The sequence below is a fragment of the Cervus elaphus genome, chromosome 13 (assembly GCF_910594005.1).
Source record: "Cervus elaphus chromosome 13, mCerEla1.1, whole genome shotgun sequence".
NCBI lineage: Eukaryota > Metazoa > Chordata > Mammalia > Artiodactyla > Cervidae > Cervus > Cervus elaphus.
In genome coordinates, this window is record NC_057827.1 from 45,602,704 (window position 1) to 45,624,650 (window position 21,947).

General features: G+C 41.9%; 1 protein-coding gene across 1 annotated transcript in view; it reads left to right on the forward strand.

The window, feature by feature from the left end:
- The window catches only part of AKAP6 (A-kinase anchoring protein 6), a 493,795-nt gene that overhangs the window by 36,785 nt on the left and 435,063 nt on the right, over positions 1-21,947 (forward strand). The window lies entirely within an intron of this gene.

Genomic DNA, 21,947 nt, shown 5'->3' on the forward strand with positions numbered 1-21,947 from the left:
GTATCCCACAGTGCATTTAGTCATCACATCTCTTTAGTCTCCTCTGGTCTGTGACAGTCCTTCTGTCTTTGCTTGTCTTTTGTGATCTTGATACTTTTGAAGACTAGTCATCAGGTATTTTCTAAAATGGCCCTCAATTTTAGTCTGGCTGGTGTTTCCACCTGAATCAACTAAGATTATGAACTTGGGGGGAGAACACCACAGACGTGATGTGCCTTTCTCATCATGTAAGTCAGAGGGCTCATGCTGACTGCTGGTGATTTAACCTTGATCATATGGTTAGTAGCAGTAAAGTTACTGTTTTCCCCTTTCCCTGCCCTATTCCTCAGAAGAAAATCTCTAAATTCAGTGACATTTAAGGTGAGGGGGCTTGAGCTTCATCTCCTGGAGGGAGGTCTGTCAAAGGATCTGTGTGCATATATTAAAAGCACCACAGTCCTTAGTAAATTTGGGAGGTAGTACTTTGAGGCAATGCTAATACCATCTTTCTCCTGAACATTTACCCCACTGATTTTAGCATTCATCAATGGATCTTGCCTGTAGCAATTATTACTGTGGTGTTATAGTGGTGGTTTTCTATTTCCCTCATTTCCCTACATTTATTGATTCAAATTTTTGGTAAGCAACTTCACTCCTACCCTTATTTTTTTATTCAATCATTTATTGATGTAAGTATACACTAATGGATATTTATTTTATACTTTAGGTTATAATTCAGTACTGTGGTTAATTGTTACATTGCTCAAATGGTGTCACCTTTGGCCATTGATGCATTTTAGAGAGGCTGAAGAAGGTCATCGCAGGCTGAGAGCAGTGTGAGCAATTATCTGGTAGGAAGAGAACTGGTGGGATCAGGGAATCGGCGAGGTTGGGCTCTGCTATAAATGGCAAAGGATGAAGGGAATAGGGGTGAGAAGCACCAGCCAGGAGGCCAGTGAGGCCAGCACTGGAAAGAAGGCAGGAAACAGCCTAATTGGCAGCTGTTTCAAAGTCCAGTAACTAACGAACCGCTGGACCTTTTAGAGGGACGCCATCTAGAGTTTTGTTTTGAATTCTGCTGGGTAAAGTGTGATGTGAGGGACTAATTAGAGTTTTCTTCATTGCTCCTGAAATCTTTCTCTTTCCCATAGAGGATAATTCCAGCTGCACTTGTAATATGGATTGGCTCCTCATTGATTTTTATTAAGCTTTACTATCGGGGGCTTCCCTGATAAGCTCAGTTGGTAAAGAATCCGCCTGCACTTCAGGAGACCCTGGTTTGATTCCTGGGTGGGGAAGTTCCACTGGAGAAGGGATAGGCTACCCACTCCAATATTCTGGGCTTCCCTTGTGTCTTAGCTGGTAAAGAATCTGCCCACAAGGTGGGAGACCTGGGTTCAAACCCTGAGTTGGGAAGATCCCCTGGAGAAGGGAAAGGCTACCCCCTCCAGTATTCTGGCCTGGAGAATTCATTGGGGTCACAAAGAGTCAGACTTGACTGAGCGACTTTCACTTTCACTGTTTATATGGCTCAGAATCAATAGAGACCAGAACTCAAGCCACAGGGAAGATCATTTGATTTCTGTTTGTTCATGTATTATCCTTTAAGTTCTCTTTCCCACTTATTAGGCCCAGTGGGTGCTGCTGTGCCTCAAGGCTGAAAAAGGCCTGCTCTCCAGGCTTATCTTCAAATTTCAGGTTAGTAGAGGACTTTGCTGCTGACCGGCTGCAGGAACTTGGCCAAGTCTTTTCTCTGAGTTTACTTTTCTCCAGCATTGAAAAGGAAATGATTTCCTTATCTCACAGGTTTGTTGTGAGAGATAGGTAAGATACTTGACTAAAAAAAAATCACCTCGCATAGTGCTTGCTCTATTGTACTCAATTAATGCTAAGAAATCAGACTAGAACTGAGAGGGTCCTTGAGGGATTATCTAGTCCATCCCTCAACCTGGAGGCCAATGAATGCTCCTAGAGTTCTGGTTAAAGTTTCTTATTTTCTTTTCTAATATTTCTAAACATGCCAGCTACACAGGCATCTTCAACAATGGTGACAACATTATTGAGAACCTCCTGTATGTTGTACAATATGGCTTGTGTACATTCCAAAGATGAATTAGATATGTCTAAGACACCAACAAATTATAACATTGTAGGGTACACAGCTGTGTAGACAGCATTAAAATTCAGTACATTAAGTGCTATATTCCAGGTATTAGCCAAATAATATAGGGGTGCACTATGAGAGAAAAAAAATGGGCTCTGCCAGACTTGAGAAAATCTTCAGAGCAAAGTTGATATTTGAGCTGGGCTTCTATCCCAAACAGGAATTTGCCAGGGAAAGGTATGTGTGTGTTGTGTGTGTGTGTATTCGGGGAAAGACAGGTAGGGTATGCCAGGTAGGGTGAAGAGCATATGCAGAGGCAAGCAGGAACAAACATGGCATGTACCAGTTTAATGTGACCTGAGCGTAAGGTGAGTAGACGGCTGGTTGGGGCAGGTAGAGCACAGAGGGGTAAGAGGTAGGACTGGAGAGATGAGTTGGAACTGTGTTAAGGAGTTAATAAGACTTTATCCTATTGAATAGAGAAGTTATACAATTAGACCCATGTTTTAGAAAACCATTTTTGCATCAACTTGAAAGGTCATTCAGTGGTGGGAGGAATGAAAGTGGTGAGCAGATTGTTGTCATAGGTCAGGTAAGAAAAGACCAGGGCTGGCATGAGGTGGGCACTCAGAGATTGCAGAACATTAAAGGGAAAGTCAGTAATTCAGATGTATATACCTGGATTTCAGTGGAATAGGGAAAGAGAGAAAAGGATGAACCAAAGATGGTCCTATGGTTTGTAGTGTGAATGGCTGAATGGATGGAATATTATCTGACGTATGGACTAGATAACACAGTTTTATTTTTTTGCTGATAGATGCCATGTTCTTCTGGGCAGTGTTGCTACTGAGAGAAAACATCATCCCTACTCTCGAGTAATTTACCATCTTAGTGAGTAGACAGAAGCACAAAAAATCACCAACCAATCAGCCCTGACCAGAAACGGGTTGATTATGTACTATGTGCTTTGGGAACACAGGGAAACAAATATTTAAGTCTACCAAGGGGAACAGAGAAAGGTTTCACTGGGGAGGTGCCGATTCAGCTTCTACTAAAAAGATGATTAGTTGGCTGCTAGGATAATAAACGGGCAGTGGCTAGTTCATGAGAGAACATTTGATAAGTAAAAAATAGTGAGAGAGGATTGTAGAGGCAACAGCTGGCTTGCTGATTAGATTGTAAGTGGGGTGAGGGCAAGGGTCTTTTTTGCTCAGCATCATGTCTCAAATCTGAATGGTAGGAGAGAGAATTAGGAACTGGAGGAAGGGTGGTAGCAGGAAGTCTCTTCACACTGGGGTGAGGTTGTAGAGATAATGAATCTGGATTGATTTTTGTGAAAAAAGCTGAAGAGGAAAAGAAAGGTGTGAGAAAGAAGGTGGCAAGTTTTGAGAGAAATAAACTGATGCAGAGAAATGAAATAGATTTGGACCAGTTCAGTCCTCTCTAGGATTCTTCTTGATATTGATAGAGGAGAGAGGCATTCCTTGTAAGCTCCCCTTTCCCCCCTTTCCTCTTAGCACAACCAGAGCCCTTGGGAAATCTGTTTGGATTGTAGACTGTGGATGCTGTGTGGTGGTCATGGCAGAGTGGTGTACCCCATCTGTTGAAGGGCAGATGGTGATGGGGAGTGGGATTATCTGAGTAAGTATCTAACTAACTACTTATCTCTTTAGCTAAGGTAAATAGCCCTGATTTCTTTTGATCTTTCACACTGGTGGTATTTTCAACCTTTTAGTCATTTGGACTATGACCCCCTCCCCCCATTCCAATAGTTTCCATTTCCTGTCTCACTCTCAGTGAAGTGTAGAAATTTCAAGGAAAAAGAAATAAGATTTTTACTTCAAAGAAAAAGTGAAAAGGGGGCTTTTTGAATCATTTTTCCTTCAATTTATATTTCAGAAGTCCCAGTTGAGAAAACCACTTTTCTAGATGATAATCAGTGACACAAATAACAAATTATGACAGCCACATTGGTCTCCCAGATTGTTTCCCATTTATTTGTTGCTAGGTGGTAGATTTAGGTTGCCAAAGGTGCTCAGACTCTGGAATAAATAGAATTAATGATAGAATTATAAAGAATAATAGAACCAGGGAATGTCTTAGAAAGCCTCTAGATTCTAGGACAAACTCCATACTTCACAGATGTAGACACAGAGTCGGAGCCATGCACTCACGTTATCCCAGAGGCCAAGCTAGGCTTTCCCTGAGTCCACAGGCCTGACCCCTGCCCCCCTGGCACACGGCTGTGCTGGAGACCGCAGATGCACCACCACATTCCCATCCCCTGACTGCTGTCCGCTGCTCTGATTTCTGCCTTGATTGCAGAAGCTGCAGGTGGTATAGTACCTATGGCAAATGAGTCATCTCAGCACAGGACAGTTGCTTCTCTAATGATGGAGTCACGGGACAGTAGGGAGAGAGATTCTCTTGGTGGGAGTCTTCTGCAGCTCACTTCCACACTGCTCTTTGGTCCTAGGACCTAGCCTGTTCCTTTTGTGAAGCTCTCACACAGACACTGCCATCAAGAGGGTCTAATGTCTCACTAGGACTTACTGATGACCCCATGACCCATTGAGCCTTCTTTTGAAACACACCAGATAATGTGTACCTTGTGTGGTCAGTTAACCCTCATGACTACTGATTCCAGACCTTTCCCACCTCCTCTGAACAGCTTCCTTCAGCTGCCCTGGCCCTCTGGGACTCCACTCTCCTCTGTGATCTCCCGTGGGAGCTACTCCTGGGGCACCTGTACCCAGGCTGGTGGTCAGAAGGGCCTCTGGACCATCAGGTAATCCTCCCGGTCAGCCTTTCCTCTGTCTTCTCAGAATCACTCCAGACTTTTGCCTCCTGCCCCTAATTTCACCAAGAGGTGGTTGATCATAGGGTGAGAACTTCTCGGCTCCCACACCCAGCCTTGCTGACCATCATTTGCACTCACTGCTTCCCCTTTCCTGGGGGGAGATGTGTCCCTGCCCTGTCTGCAGTTAGTCTCCCTTCCCCCTCCCTAGGGCACTTGCTCACTAATCCGCCTGCTCTATTTCCTGTATCTTCAAATTTTTCTTTCTTTGTTGACTCTTTCCCTTAGGACGTAAGTACCCTCAGAAGTCTCTCCCATTAAAATAAACAGACAGGAGCAAAACCACACTCATCAAACAACAGTTCACTGGTCCTTGCCTCCCCCTGGCATCCTACCCTTCCTTGGTTGCCCCTGCCTCTGCTCAGCCCTTATACCATCGTTTCCATCCTGCTTCTGCCCACTTGCAGTGGCCTGATGCCTGATTGCCAGACTTCATTATTTTATTTGCTAACAAATCTTTCTTCAGATGCCAGGGATCCTCAGGAGTTAATTCTTTGTGGGGCAGCCCCTTCTGGGGTCAGAGTCCTGTCCGGATGAGACTGTGGATTGATAGTCTGTCTCTGACACCACCCAGTGGCCTGTTGTGACTATGGGTGGAGTAGGGGGATGACTGTGATCCTTGGCAGATACTCTCTGACTTTGGTCCAAGGTCTTTAGAAAACCATTGTGAGAGCAAGACAATCTGTCCTGAGAACTAGGCCCTTTAATTTTTAGAATGTTGACTTTAACTGGCATTGAATATTTTATCTCTCGCTGTGTTTCTTTTCTAACTAGAGAGTGATCTCTTTTGCCCTTTACATTTGGATTAGAACATGCTGTGTGTGTGTGGGAAGGGGTGGGGTAGGAGGTAGTGGTGACAAAACTGTAGCAAGCATTTCTGCTTATGTTAGTCAAAATGTGAAATTTGAAAACTGAGGTGTTTAAATGTCTAATTTGTCCCCTAGGAGAAGGAAAGGCTTTTGCAAGGTCATAGCACAGCTCAGAGGAGGCTAGGGGAAAGAATTTGGATACACACCAGAGTGCTTTACAAACCCCCCTGACCCCCCTGAGCTCTGGAATAGATCCTTGAAATGGGCCAGCATGGTAGCGAAACATAGGGGTATTTGAAAATTCCCTGCAGTGGGCTGCTCCAACTCACACCATGAATAATTCAGAAGATCTTTTGGAAGCCCTCCTGGGGGCAGCAATCCCACTACCCTGGGATAGGCTCTTTTGAATGAGAGAGGCTTAGCCACTTCTTCAGACTTGCTGTTGGGAGTGTCTTTCCTGTCCCACCAAGTCCAGTCCTCCAAAGATCGGAGATCCAGAAATAAGTCCTCCAAAACAGAGATCAGTGCCAATAGTTTGTCACCTGGAGTCTTACCTCAGAGCCTGATAAAGACATGGATGTTTGCACTAGTGACTTGAAGGATGGGTTAAGGATATGAAGTGGTCAAAGGTATTATGGTCATGGAATTAAGTGGTCTAAAACTCCATCTCTTTGCTTGTTTGTTTTTTAAATTATTAATTGCCCAGGAGCTAAGATTATGAACACAAGTGTTATAAGATATTATTTATTATGAAAAAAAGATCAGACCTTTTTTCTCTTTATCTTGAACTAAAGTGAACAGTTTTTTCTTTTTTTTCTTTTTGATTTATTAAAAGTTGACTACTGAATCCATTATCTTCTTGTATATTTTTATTGTATTTTAAACAAGGATGGATTACCATCAATAATTTAATTTTCTCCTCAATGACTGCTCACTTCTAGTATCCTACTCCTTAAACCTTGCTTCTTATCCTACTTGACCAAGCCTATTTTTCTTCACAGATGTGTAAAGTGGAGACAGGGATGAATTCCCAGCCAACTCAGTGAGGTATTCATGGGAGTCTTGGGAACTTCCCTTCTCATCTGACCAACCTGCTTTAACCACCTTAATCTCTACCATGCTTTCTTTGCTGCTTATGACTAAAAATATTCTACTCCAGCCTCACTCCCCCACCAAGTCACCATTTGCCTATAAGGAATGCCTCATAGGCAACACATTTATGTTTTGGTAGCTTTGACTGGTAAAAAAGCCCAAACCTGTTGTCCTCTCATTCCTTCCATTGACCCTAGAAGGGAAACATCGACTTATTCTTTCTTCTAGAAATATGAAGGCAGTTCTCATTTGTTTCCTCCTTCCCATGCTTTTCGAGGCCGAACTGGCTCCGTTTTTGTGTGGTAGTCTGTTAACCTCCCTGACTGCTTTCCTCTGAGCAGGCAGGGCTATGTTTTTATAACAAATGGTATACAGGACTGAACATCATCCACTGAAGAGTGGGACAGGACTGTCATCCCATTTTATCTTTATACTGTATCTTTAAGATCATACTGGCTTATTTTCGTTATTGAACAGTAATTTATTAGTTGCCTCCCATGTGGTAGACACTGTAGTAGATGCGTGGGCGCTGGGAATATGTATACGTGCTATCAGGGAGCAAACAGACTAGAAAAGAAGGAGAGAGGGAGAGAGTAAGCAAAAATAGGTAACTAGAAAGCAAGTATGATGAGTATTAGCCTAGGAGTACAGGGTGGTGTGTGCATAAGTAGTTGGGGGACATTTCCTAACTGGAGGGTTAGGAAAGGCCTCTGAGAGGAAGGACTTTAAATGGGACCATAAAGCAATTGGACAGGAGATTAGGTGCAAGAGAGAGGGAGAGCTGGGGGAAGGAAGGGAATGTACCAGGCAGAACAAAGAACATATGCAAAGGCCTAGAGGTGAGAAGCAACTGAATGTAGCACCATCTGGCTGAAGATTAGACTATAAAGAAGAGAAGGCAGAGATGAAGTAGGAGATGCAGGAAGTGTCCACACTGTGGGTTCCTTAAAAGCTAATTATTCAGCACATGTTTGAGCACTCTCCTGGGCCCTAGAGTCATGCCAGTTAAGAAAACAGACCAAGAAAAACATCCCTTCCCTCATAGTACATAGAGTTTAGTGGAATTAAGTTAAAAAACCTTATCAAAGAATTTGGATTTTACTCTAAGAGCAGGTGGAACCCACTGAAAGGGTTAAATGGAAGAGTAATGTGGTTAGAATTATGCTGTTTTAAAGTTAGGCATATGATTTCACCCACTGGAAGTACTTTTGACAATGAAAGTAATTATGAATAATTGTGATAGAACTATAGAACTTTGGCTGGTTTTAAAGATAGGCAAAAGCAAGAAAGATAGGCACCCCTTTAAAATATGGGCAAAAGACAAGAAAGAAGCAAGACTGAAGGCAGAGATTGGCCATTGCAGGGCCCAGGGGAAAGATAGCCAGGCCTGGTACCAGGATGTTCAGTGAGGGGAAGGAAGTGGATGGATTTGAGAAGCACTTAGAGGGAGAGACCTGTTGTCCAAGACAGGCAAAGGACAAGAAATGCAGAGTGGCACCAGACTGATTAGGACTCAGAAACCAATAACCATTTGCTAAGTTCATTGGATTTGTCACTGGTTTCCTGCTTTCCTGTTACCTTCTCTACGTCTTGACCGACTAAATCAGAGTTCTTGATGGAACCTATACAGGTGTGTATACCCATCTATTATGTTTTTCTGAATTGTTTGTTCAGTAAAACAAATGTTTAAAAACAAATAATTAAGGGATGATTAGCCTCATAAGACTTGTTCATAATGGCCTCTTGATCCCGAGATTGCTGCTTCCTTTCAAGTGTTGGCTTACAGTCAGTGTACCAAGTTAATCAGGATTCTCCAAAGAAGTGTGTGTGCGTGCGTGCACACACACACACACACACACACACACACACGTGTGTATCCGTATATATATGGACATTTCTTATAGGAATTGGCTCACACAGTTACGGAAACTGACAAGTCCCATGATCTGGTGTGTCTACAAGCAAGCGATTTAGCAAAGCTGGTGTTGTGACTCAGTCCAGATCCCATGGCTTGAGAACTGGGGTCAGTGGTGTAAGTGGCAGTTTCTGTCCCAATGTCCTAGAAACAGGAATGCTGATGTCCGAGTGCAGGAGAAGATGAATGTCCCAGCTCAAGCAGAAAGAGCAATTCATCTTCCCTCTACCTTTCTGTTCTATTCAGTCCCTCAACAGATTGGATGGTGTCCACCCATACTGGTAAGGACAGTCTTTTTTTACTCCGTCTACTGATTCAAATGCTAATATCTTCCAGACACACTCTCATAGATATAAGTGGCAAAAATGTTTTACTAGTTATCTAAGCATTTCTTAGCCGGTCAAGTTAACGCATAAAATTAACCACCATATGCACAATACACGTATAAGGTTAAATGCTTTTCCAGGAGAACAATCCATTTTAAGTGCTGAGTTTTTCCTTTTAGTGGTTGATTTGTTCCAAATAGAAACAGCAGTTCTCTTCTTAGCAGTTCTCAGTCTTTTTCTTTAAGTGTGTAAGTTCCCTTTAAATCATAACTCCCTAGAGCAGCTTAACATCAGGCCATTATATGAACATTATTTCTGAACCAGTCTGTTTTGTTCCACTTTGGCCACAGAGTGTGTGATGTATGGAGTTTCAGGACAGGGTCAAAAGTTCTGAAATACCGTTAACCATCAGGAGAGGACCTAGTAAAAGACTGAAGAACTGCGGATGAATCAGCACAAACCAAAAATTGCTGTTAGAGAAGCAGCTTGATTCTTACCCTCAGAGGAGAAGCATCTCTTTCATGCAGAAGGAGGGGACTTTCTTGGTCCCTGACCACCCTAACTTTGTGACTTATAAAGACAGTATTATTGATCTGTGGGTGATGTTCTAGGTTCTAGGTTCAAAATTGTTGCTGAACATGCTAGATGTGCAGAATGCTATTTAAATGCTTAATTACCAGAAGTGAACCCAAATAATGACTGTTTGATTCCCTATGGACTAGAACTGCTGTTCCCAATGAATGACCATTAGTAGAGTTTTCCAGTGTCTCTAATTGCACAGTTCTGAGACTTAGCCATAAATAACTTACTGATTGATCGAGGAGGAAACCAGAGGACCTATTAGTGCTGGTGAAATGGAAGGTGCCTGAAAAAAATCTTTTACTTTACTATTAAATGATGGGGAGAAAGGAGGATAGTCTCTTAAAGCTAAAAGATATTACTCTTATAGAGGCTCTCAAATGTAAACAAACGAGTAAGTGGTTAAAGATCTGTTTGGGATTTGCATTTTCTAGGTTCACTGGCATGTAGAGACTGGGGCAGGTTTTAGTACTAGAGGGACCTGCTTTATTCTTTGTATGCTCCATTCCATGATTGCATCTCCTTTCCTTGTGCAAGAGGAAGAGTGACTCATGATGACTCCTGGTTTTAATTTCAGTGAATTCCTGAAGGTGCAAACTGAGTCAGCAGATCATCTCATTTAGCTTCACTCTGGCTTATTTCTTTTGAGGGGAGATATTTGCTAGCTTAGATAGTAATTTGAGAAGTAGATTATATATTAAATTGTGGCAAGAGAACTCCAGAAACATGAAAATTAACTAAGCCCTAGAAGTAAATGCTCACCTTGTTTTCTGTGACCTAAAAGATGTCCCTAAGCTAGACACATGAGCCACAATCACTGCCTCTCCTTCCCTCCTGTCAACACAGAGTTTATGGAGCACTGACTTTATCCCTGGCAGTATCCTATGTCCTGGGGATATGGGATGCACCCTTCACCCCATGTTGTTGCCTCTCATCAAAAAGGAGACTAACAAACAAATTGCCATTCAGGAGGATGCGTGTGGTCCTGAGGAGGCTGGCATGCTGAGAAAGTGGCTAATAGGCTGGAAGTTGGGAGGCTTGTTATGCAATCAAACCTGTGAGCATTTTGTAAAAGCTGTTTGTTAAGTTAACATTTTTCTTTTGTTTTTGTTGGGTCCTTCATGGGTTTCTCTTGACTGTAGAGGAGTTCTGAGTCACTGTTGAAGATTTTTGTGAAGAAATACATCATTTATTGCTAGGCCGAGGAGGAGGTATTTTAATTCAGTGAACCTTGGAGCAATGCAAATTTAGTGGATCAGAGACAGTGTTTGTAATGGGTATGAAGTACTAATCACCCAAATCAAATGCCATCACAATGAACCTGGAAAAAGTCGCTTTTTTTTCCAACTGGAGTAAAACTTCTTTATAATAAATGTATTTGTTAAAAATCACATTTTTGGTTTTTGGACACTGGCGACAAAGTAGAGGGAATGGCAACATTCAACTTTTTGGAATCAAACATGTACTTGTTCAGTTGACAAGAATTTTCCTGAGCAAGTGGAAGGAGCAGTTAGAAATGCCCCAAACAAGATTTTGTGTAGTTCACAGGCTGTTTCTTATGAGAATACAGAATGATGAGAGGGAAGAGAAATGAGAGGTTAAAGTGTTATTGCTGATTGTTGGCTGTTAAGTTTTAGGGGAAGATAAAGAATGTTAGATGCAAGCTTTGGTAAATATTCTGAGGGACTTTTCAGTGTTTCATTGTCTGATGGTTCTATTTCTTTATAATGCAGAATTTCATTTTAAAACTTAAGAGATTTTTGTTGTTAGCACTTTTAGAAACAGACCAAACATCAGCTAGTCATAAGTGACTTTCTCCTCTCTTACATGTTGATGTAAAAAAGTCTTTATAGGAAGAAAAAATTCTTACTCCTTAATTATAGAAAATAGACTTGAAATGTGTATAACCCATTTGGATTAAGATAGAACAGCTATACAGCCTGGTATCACAATTATCTGTGGTTAAAGATGAGGGGTGGTGAAAATAACTGTTACATGGAACAGAGGACATGGTGATTGCTTCTGAACGAGGTGAGAGGCTGAGAGAGAGCAACTTACAACTCTGTGTAAGAAATAGCACACTTAATCTGGTGCACAATTTAACTCAAAGACATGTTTTGATGGCCTAGAATGTGTCCACACTATTTTGAGTATTGTGTATACAAGAATTGAGAGACATAGTCCATCAAGAAGCTCCTAGTAAGTGGTCCAATGGTTAAAACTCTGTACTTCCAATGCAGCGGGTATGGGTTTGATCCCTGGTTGGGGAACTAAGATCCCACCTGCCATGTGGTGCAGCCAAAATAATTATTAGAAAAAGTTTTTAGTACAAGCAGGAAAACTAACAGTAACTTATTGATACAGCAATAGTCAATTTTGTTCAGGAGGCCATTGAAGAGGGGATGCTGCTGCTGAGAACAGTTTGCTAGATAGACATTTGCTAGATAGAGAAATAATGGAAGAATCTTCTAGACAAAGAGAAAAGGATGGTAAAACCTTGGCCATATAAGAGTCTACAAGGTATTAAGGCATTTGACTCATTTGGCTAGAGCATAGGGTCTGTACATGAGAGTTGAACTGTAAAGAAGGCAGAGCTCAGAAGAATTGATGCTTTTGAACTGAGATGCTGGAGAAGATGTTTGAGAGTACCTTAGACAGCAAGGATTTCAAACCAGTCAATCTTAAAGGAAAGTAACCCTAAATATTCATTGGAAGGACTGCTGCTAAAGCTGAAACTCCAGTCCTTTGGTCAGCTGATATGAAGAGCTGACTCATTGGAAAAGACCCCGATGCTAGGAATTATTGAGGGCAGGAGAAGAAGGGGGCAACAGAATTTGAGATGACTGGATGGTATCACCAACTCAATGGACATGAATCTGAGCAAGTTCCAGGAGATAGTGAAGAACAGGGAAGTCTGGCGTGCTGCAGTCCTTGGGGTTGCAAAGAGTCAGAATTGACTTAGCAACTAAACAACAAAACAACAAAATAGGATATAAAATCAGGGGGAAGAATGGGAGCCAGACTGTGATGGGCCCACCTGAGATGTTTGGATACTTTCCTCTAGATGGCAGGGAGCCAGCATGATCCTCCACACACCAGCATTTTATTATGAACAGTTTCAAAACATATAGCAAAGCTGAAAGAATTCTACATGAACACTTGTACAACTATCATTCAGTTTGTGTTTTACTGAAAACATTTTATTATACTTGTTTAATCACCTGTCTATCCAACCATCCATCCCTTTGTAATCCATCAATCCATTTTGGGTTTTTTTTGCCTTTCAAAACAAATCACAGATCTTAGAACACTACTCTTTAAATATTTCAACATGAATATCATTAACTGGAATTTATTGTTTAAACCATTTAATGTAAAATTATAATCTTCATAGATTTTAAATGAGAATAAGATAATCAGTTTTATATTTATGAAATATAATGTGAAGAACCTATTGAAATAAGGAAACAAATTAGAAACTTGCTTCAAAAATCTAAGTGAGAGATGCTAAGAATGTGATGAAAGCCTGCAGTAGAAATGGAGAAGTGACGTGAAGTGAAAGTCGCTCAGTTGTGTCCAACTCTTTGCGACTCCATGGACTGTATAGTTCATGGAATTCTCCAGGCCAGAGTATTGGAATGGGTTGCCTTTCCCTTCTCCAGAGGATCTTCCCAACCCAGGAATCAAACCGGGGTCTCCTGCATTGCAGGTGGATTCTTTACCAACTGAGCTATCAGGGAAACCCCAGGAATGGAGAGGTACCAGTTAATTCAAGAACCATCCCAGAAATGGAGTCAATGAATCGGTTGACAAGCTGAATGTAGGGAGGGGGGCAGTGGAGGGCAAAGGCAGGATGGTGGGAGTATAAAAAGGGAAGGGTGAATCCAAGGCTTTCTGTTCTGGACAGCTGGATGTTTGATGATGTGATGTGCAATACAGAGGGGGAAAGGCATTTGGAAGTAGAGCAAAAAATAAGTTGAGGCCGTCTCTCAAGGAGAGCATTCAGAGTAAGCAGAGAATAGGGGAAGGGGACCACTCTGGGGGAAAGGCAGTGTTTAAGGAACAAGAGGGAAATGCTGAACCAACATGGGAGGCACAGAGGAATAGTCAAAAGGCTCGAAATTTAAAATGCTCAGCTGGTCAATCTGAACTGCTCAATGTCTTCTACACAAGCCCACACTCTTCCAGAGCTTCCCTATCAAGACTTTGATAGATAGACAGACAGACAAAGGTTTATTATGTGTTTACTATGTTCTGGAGTTCATAAGTGATTTGTAAGTCAGGGACTCTTTGAATCCTTGTAACAACCCTATTTTATAGATGAGGGAAAGAAGGGAACTTAGGGATAGAAATGTCAAGTAATTTGCTGAATGTTTTGCACTTAGTAAGTGGCAGAGCCAGTTTTGAACTAAAGTCATTCAGATTTGTCTTATTGTGATGGCCAAGGAAAGAGTGAGATTCCAGGATAATATACTCAGAGGGGTCACAGTCCTCCATGATTTGAACCCTAACCTACATTTCCAACTATGTCTTCTAATTACTCTTTACTTAACTTGAGACTGGTCAATTTGAAATGCTCCATGTCTTCTACATAAGCTCATACTCTTCCAGGGCTTCCCAAAGTGTTTTGTGGGCCACTAGTTTCATGAGATATTCTGTGAAAAATAGTATCCTGTGGTCAAACAAGTTTGAGAAATGCTGCCAGCTCAATTCTCTTGGAAATTTGTGATGTATGTTAGTCCATCAAAGGGGTATTGGGAAGTGCCACAGTAAAGCACCTATTCTGACTTTGTCTGTCAAATGTCTCCCAGACGTAGTTGAACTTATTTGACCCTGGGACCCATTCCTTTTTTACTTGTAGAAAATCTGTAAACTCCTCTCATAACTAGAATTCTGCAGCACTCCTAGTGAACCACGACTTGGCTTTTCCTCAGGTGATTTTAAGTGAGATACGTGGCATAGCTTTATCTGCCTCTCACTCTTCATGGCCATGGGACACATTCTCTCCTGAGCCATCATTATTGTGCCTTGCTTTCCTCCCAGTGCCCTGGTCTTACATGGGACCTGGCACAGTGCCTCTCTTATAGTCATTGTTTCATCTATTTGTGCATAAGTAAAATGAATAGAACACAGAGGAAACTTGTACTTTTTCTTTTGAAATGAAACTCTGCTCTTAAAAGGACTTTTCTCGTTCAAAATGTGGATGCAAATTTAGACTCAAACCGGGCTTTTCTTTGAGAATAAGAAGAATGTATGTTTCCAGTTTTAATTTTCATTTGAACTGTTTACTCTTGGGGTCAGTTGAGGAATAAACTAAGAAAAGTAACATTTTGGTCACTTCTGTTCTAACTGTTTAATGGGATATACCATGAGGTCTTGGAAACATCACTTTTCTTGAGCAGTATCTGGTCTTGTCATATCATTTAAAGCCAGATTTGGATTTCTTAGCTAAATCAGTGCATACTTATACCTTTGAACTTCTTACCAGTTTGTTGTAATCATTTCTCTTGCTCATTCTGACTTACTGTTGGCGATAGTCCCACTGGTTTCATTATTTCATTTGTGAATCCTTAATCAAATGTGAGGTGGTGTCTGATCTTCCTCTCCTTTGAATTGTATAACACATTCAGCTAGCCCTCCTCTGTTTTTCCCATGGAGGGAGAGGAGAGCCTTCTGTGACTCTCTCCCACTCTCTTTCCTGCATCATACAGCTCATGACTCCCAGAAGTGTGTGTGTTTGTCTATGAGAGAGAGAGAGAATGTGTGTGTGTACAGGGCAGGGGAGTCATGTGGAGGGAGACAGGGCAGTCATGGACACAGGCAGTCTTGGGAGCATGGAGATCCCTAGGAAAGGCCTGAGCATGAAGGGAAAAATGACTGCTTTCCTCCTCCACATTAACCACACCTGCATGCAAGTTTTGTTTATTCCTTAGCTGGATGCCCTACCTCTGGATCAGGACACCAGTGAGTTTAGAGGGCTCTGTAGGAGTTTTATTAGCTCAGATGCTTGCTTACAAGCCCCTGATTAATCATAATTATTGTTTTAGGATGAGTCGGAGATTTTTTTATGGAGAAGACAAACCCTCCTTGAAATATGTTTTTATTTTCAGAGTCTCTTTAATGCCACAAAGAGTTAAGTGTTTTGAACTTTGCTTATGTCCATGTGGTTGGTGATGGTACATTAATAATCATCCTTCAGAGAAACAACAGGCCTGGTGGCCACTTACATAGAAAGTTCTAAGGTTACTATAGTAAATGATTTGAAATTTAACAGAGGAAGAGAGACCTAAGAATCAGATCTGGCTATGTATAATAGAAGAACATTGTGCTATCAAGAATAAGTCTCATCATTTTCCATAGTGATGTTATGGTATGCAGTTAAAATGGCACTGTTTTACACGGTGTGACAAAATTGTATTGTCATGGCCACCATGTCATCAAGAGAGAAAATTAACATTTAGCTTCACTGTTAATAAGTAGTACTGAAATGTTTAGAGCAAGCATTAGAATATTTTTAAGAATGAACAACTGTTATGATGTCATCAAAATGGAAAGTGTTACAAAGGGAAGAAAACTCTTTTGCCTGAATGCACAGCGGATACGGATGGTATTCATTAAGCATGAAACAATAAGAGGAACCAACTTTCCATCTCCATCCCTTCCCTTGTGAAATATCTTCTGTGTTTTCAGCGCTCTCTTTGAAGTCAGTATATGATCTTTGCTTTAATCCATTTTTAAAGCTTCCTTTGAAGTCAGTGGGAGCTCATGCCTGAAAGAGAGGAAAGTGTCTGAGGATTGGATGCCTGCTGGGGAAGAGGGACCAGCCTAAGCATCACTGGAAAATAACATTTATTGATTGTCCTCATGTGCATGGTCCATTAGACTCCACACTAAAGTGACTTTTATACTGGTTTGATTCATTTCTAGTATTATGTAGAAGATGACCCAAACTGGTTACTTCTTTTTAGGGCAGGGATTTTTACTTCAAATGATTGGAGAAAAATGAGTATTTTAAATGGAAATAATTGTTTTATCTTGACACTCTCACAAACCCTGTCTTAGTGAATTTTCCAAATAGCTGAAACTCATAATTGTCTAATAGAGTAATTCTTTCAAGGACAGTGGAAGAGGGTAGGATTATTTTCTCCTGTATGAAATTACTTCAGACTGCTTGGCTTTAAAAAAAATTCTCATTAAATACTTTGGAGCAAAGTAAAAGTAATTTATTTCTCATTCTTCTTGCCTCTTCCTTTACTACTGCCACTTGTCCTCTGTAATACAGGTTGTGTGTTATCTGTTTGTAGTCTGCTTTCTCAGTTTACACAGAGTTGCCTGAAGAAGGGGTCAGAGGTCTGAGGCATCTCTATACCTTCCCTACAGGGTGAAATATAAAGATGGTCCCTTATTTCATTTCCTTTTTCTCTCCCCTTGTCTTGTCCTGTTCTTCATTTTCTCTCTCTGCTCTCCTTGGACCATCTACTTCTTTTCCTTTTCGTTGTGGCCCACCCTCATGATGTCAGGCCCACCTGTGAACAGAGAGGGCCTCCATCAATATCTGCCCCTGTTCTTTGGTTGCAGGCTCAAGCTCTGCATCTCTGGTTGGACCCTGACTTGGATTCCTCTTGGGGCCTCAAACTTAATACTTCAAAGCTGAGCTCAGCCACTCTTGTCAAGATCTTCATTTTCAATGGTATCTATCACCTTCCAGCTAGCCTCCACCTAGCCTGAAAATCTGTGAATTGCCCTTGACAATGATGCCTCCTCCCTCTCACATCACCTCTAGTCATTTAGCAAATCCTGTCATGTCTACCTTGGAAACTCAGGATCTGCTCCTTCTCCACTCCTCTCTGCCACTATTTCATCTAATCCCTCATCCCACCTTGCCAGTGGCCACAAGTGCCTTCTCTCTGGTCACTTTCTCACACAAACTTGTCTTCACAAGCTTGCAACTTTCCTTCCTAAAATTTGATGCTGGCCATGTCATTCTCAAAATTAAGAGCACTCCCCGCCCCTTTGCCTCAACTAAGCATGTAAAGTCTTTTGTAATCTAACCTAACTCTCCAGCTTCTTTTCTATTTAGTAAGCCCATGGCTCCTGCCACTGAAAATGCTCCCTGATTGACTTGGCAAATGGCTGCATATCCTTCGAGACCAGTTGAGTGTCTTTTCTCCAAAGCCTTCTCCAGTGTCTTCAGGCAATCCTCTGCCCCTTTTTGGGGTTCCCACTCTCTTCTTTCAAGGAGACACTTTTGATGGTCTGTTCTTATGTGTCACCTATACCAGAATGAAAGCTCCTGGAGAGTGCAGTTTATAATTCCTTTCTTTCTCAATCCTCATCCCAGGGCCTACCTCAAATAAGATACAAACTAACAAATGTTTGATGAGTGAATATTTTGAGAAGTCTTTTTCACTTACATTTAGGCTTGAAGTTGTATTTTGTTATTGAAGATGATGGGGACATTAAAATAATAAAACATTTTAACAGATTCTCCCTTCAAGAGGCACATGTTAGAAAATATTGAAGATTTTTGTCTCTTTGAAGAGAATATAATACCTATACACTGAGGCTAGTCTAGCAGAAGAACAGAAAGTTCCATCCATAGGGATGTCCTTAAACCCTTGCATCATCTCCAGAATCATCTGCTGCTAGAGTCCTTGTTACATGAGGAAAGTGAGCCCGTGTCATTAAAACCACACTAATCAGGTACAGGGAACAGTTGTCTGCTTCAGAGCTTTTACTCTCAAGATTTCTGAGAAGATTTCGGCTGATAGCCTCTAATTAAAATTTTTTCTCGGTGTTTTCAGCAAGACCTATAAATTAGACATACAAATCCTCAAAGTCTTATTTTATTTCTTAAATCTTTATTTAATATATTACAATATCACTTCTATTTTTTGTTTTGGTTTTTTGGTGGTGCAATATGTAGAATCTTAGCTCCCCAACCAGGAATAGAACCCACAGCCCCCTGCATTGGAAGGCAAAGTCTTAACCACTGGACCACCATGGGAGTCCCAAAGTCTTATTTTAAAAAACTGATAACACAGTAGGAGAAACATCCAGCCAAAGTACATAATTTATGGTAAAAGTGGGAAACCTTTTTTTTTTCCTTTTAAAGAAATGTAGAAAATATCGATAAGATGCCCATACATGGAGAAGCTTGGTTTTAATTTCAGTGAAGTTTCTGAACAATGGTAGAGACAGAAAATTGTCTGTTTAACTAATTTCAAAGTTGAATGAGAGCATATGACTATTAAATAAGTTCATAAAATAAAAGTCAGTTTCAGCTTCATTGTTTGGGCAATTAAAGGAGAGGGAGTAAAGAAAGTGCTGTCTGGGGGCAGAGAAGCGGGTGGGGTGGGGAGTCTGAGGCAGAGCACAGCTTGCCTTAAAGGAAAGGCTGGGAGGGCAGAGCGAGCCCACGAGAAGAGGAGGTTGTTCCCATAGTTCCCCCCATAACCTGTCTTCGAGGTCTCTGCTTTCATCGGCCCTGCTTCCTTTCTAACTTACCTCATCTGGCTGAAACCCTCCTCCAACAGCATGTCTACCCAAGACACTTCAGGTCCTTCTCTCGCTTTCTCATCAGTCTGCCTCCCCAGCCTCTGCCTCCAGACCCTCACCTGCTCAGGGTCCAGGGTCCCACTTGCTGTGGGATATCATCTCCTCCCTCTCTTTCCCTAGAAGCATGAAACTTCTACCTGCTTATCGTAGCTCAGCAGAGTCCTAGCTTACTATTGGTGTGTGATTTAACCCTCTGGGCCTCAGTAGGCTCATCTGTGGAAAGAACGTTAGTTAGTAACACATGCCTCTCAAGATTGTGAGTTAGTTGCCCAGCAGGTCGTCAACAAGCATTCATTTCCCTTCCCTTCTCTGCTTTTTGCTGCTGTTCCCACTGCCTCACTTCCACCCTGCTGATACCAGTGCTCTTCCAGTCTTCTCAGCCTCTAAGCCATCTGCTGGAAATCTGCCTCTGGAATTCCGCCTGGAGTCCACGCCTGTGTCTGAGAGTAGGGTTTCAGAGTGAGGCTCTGCGTTGCAGACCTCTCTGCAGCAACTGCAGAATCAGACATCGCAGGTTCAGCTCCTTGTCCCACCATGTGCTCCTGTGTGAGCTTCAGGTACGTTGCATATTCTCTTGGTGGGCTAGTTTCCTCCTCTATAATTTGGGAATAATAATTATTTGTGCTTCTAGGGTCATAGAAAAGATTAGATGAAAAATGTTGAGTGTAATACCCAGCACATTGTAAATGCTCAGTAAATGTTACAGGTAACCTCAAATTAGAAAATTGATTGAGTGACCAGGGTTTCCCTGGTAGCTTAGTTGGTAAAGAATCTGCCTGGAGAAGGGAATAGCAACCCATTCCAGTATTCTTTGGCCTGATGTCCTCAGTACTCCAGCTTCATTATCTCATCTCAGAAGGAAAGCATGGCAGGATTCAAGTGCCAGTTACCGGGGCACATCCAGAGCAGGCCCTTGATAGATGCTTGCTGGGGTTCACTGTCTGTGGAGGAGGCGGGTGTGGGGGTGTGCACCAGCTTTGTTTTGCAGGGGAAGGAAGCTGTATCAGCAGGCAAGGATGCAGTGACTTGGATGTGGCTCCCTGAAATGGGATAGCTGGTGGCAGCAGGCCGAGGAGAGCGGGCCAGCCAAGGGTGCTGCTGCCATCACCTGAACGCTTTCGGTATTTCTACTGGCCTCACCCTCTTGCTGCCAGCTTGGGAGTTATCAGAACCTTGCAGCCCCTGCTTAAAAAAAAATAAATTGCCTCAGAAAGATCATGCACCATTCCCAGATAGAATTTTGAGATTCTGCTCAAGAGGGCAGAGTCCAGATTTTTTTTTTTCTCCCCCCAGTAAAGAGTAGAGAGAAAAGCTGAAGATGAAACTACTTTCAAGGATGAGAAAACTATTTAGGTGTATAAAACCAAAGTTGTCCTAAAGCAACTTAAAAAAAATATGTTATTCACTGTTTGTCAAAAATAATATTATGTCACATTCTGGCCACAGGAGAGCAGACTTCTGTGTTTGTGAGTGTGTGTGTGTGTACAAAAGCATACTATGTCATTTCCTATTCTAGTCTGAAAAAAGCAGATGAATTATTTCTCAAGGGCCTGTATTATTTTCTAAAATCACTATATTTGAAACTTGTAATTTATCAACTGTTCTGAGGCTGAGACAGAATATCTGAATTTGGCCAGTTCCAGAAAATCCAGTATCCTTGCCTGGTGACAGTATAATGGAGTTTTACATCATGGGACATTTAAAATATACAGATTCAACCAGTAACTTGTGGAAAGAAGTTTAAATATTGTGACTCATCCTACATGCTGAATTACCCCAAAAGCCTAGGCTTGTCTGGAGAGCTCCCTTAGGATGGGAGATATGCTCTTGCTTTTCCTCAGTTGATCTTAGTTCCCCTGGGCACCCCAGGGTGGAGCATCTTCCCGAGCTGAGGGTAATTCTGGGTTTAAACATGGCTCCTAAGTGCAAGCCAACTTTTTTATCTCTTGCTTAACCCAGGAAAGAGTCAGTTGTTCCTACCCTGGAGAAAAGTATTATCGAGGGGCCAAATGTCAGTCTCTAATATGGTGCGTTCTTAATGGATTTTTGAGGATGATTTTCAAAGTGAGCTTTTCCTGGATTTAAGCCCTGGTGAAACACAGCTCTTCATTCTGCCACCAGCTGCCTCTCCTTACCTGCCTTGCCACACTTCCTTCCCCAACTTATACTCTCTACATTGGCCATTGTGCATGTAAGTGACCAGGGATAGCCTGTAGAAAGGCTGGCTCCTGACCAGCAAGTGGCCACTGGTAATGTGATGTGCATTGCTGGGATTGGGAGCACCTGACCAGGAGTGAGCATACTGCACATTGAAGGCTTGGGGAAACACTGAAGGAGCGAAATCCCTTAACTTGTGACACCGGACTCCAGCACATGAGGAATCTGGTCATTGTGTCCCATCTTGCTAGATTAGTGTGGGGAGGGCTTATTTTCAGACTCAGTTAATTCTCTCAATACCAGGGCAATAGGTGGAGGATGAGATGGTTGGATGGCATCACCGACTCAATAGACATGAGTTTGAGTAAACTCTGGGAGATGGTGAAGGACAGGGAAGCCTGGCGTGCTGTAGTCCATGGGGTCACAAAGAGTTGGACATGACTGAGTGACTGAACAACAAGGTAGAATCTGTAGGGTACAGATTCTGTGTCTTGCATTGCCCTAATATGCTGAGTATTCAGGTTATTTTTAATACTACTAGATAAATTCTCGTGGGGGAGTAGGAGATAAA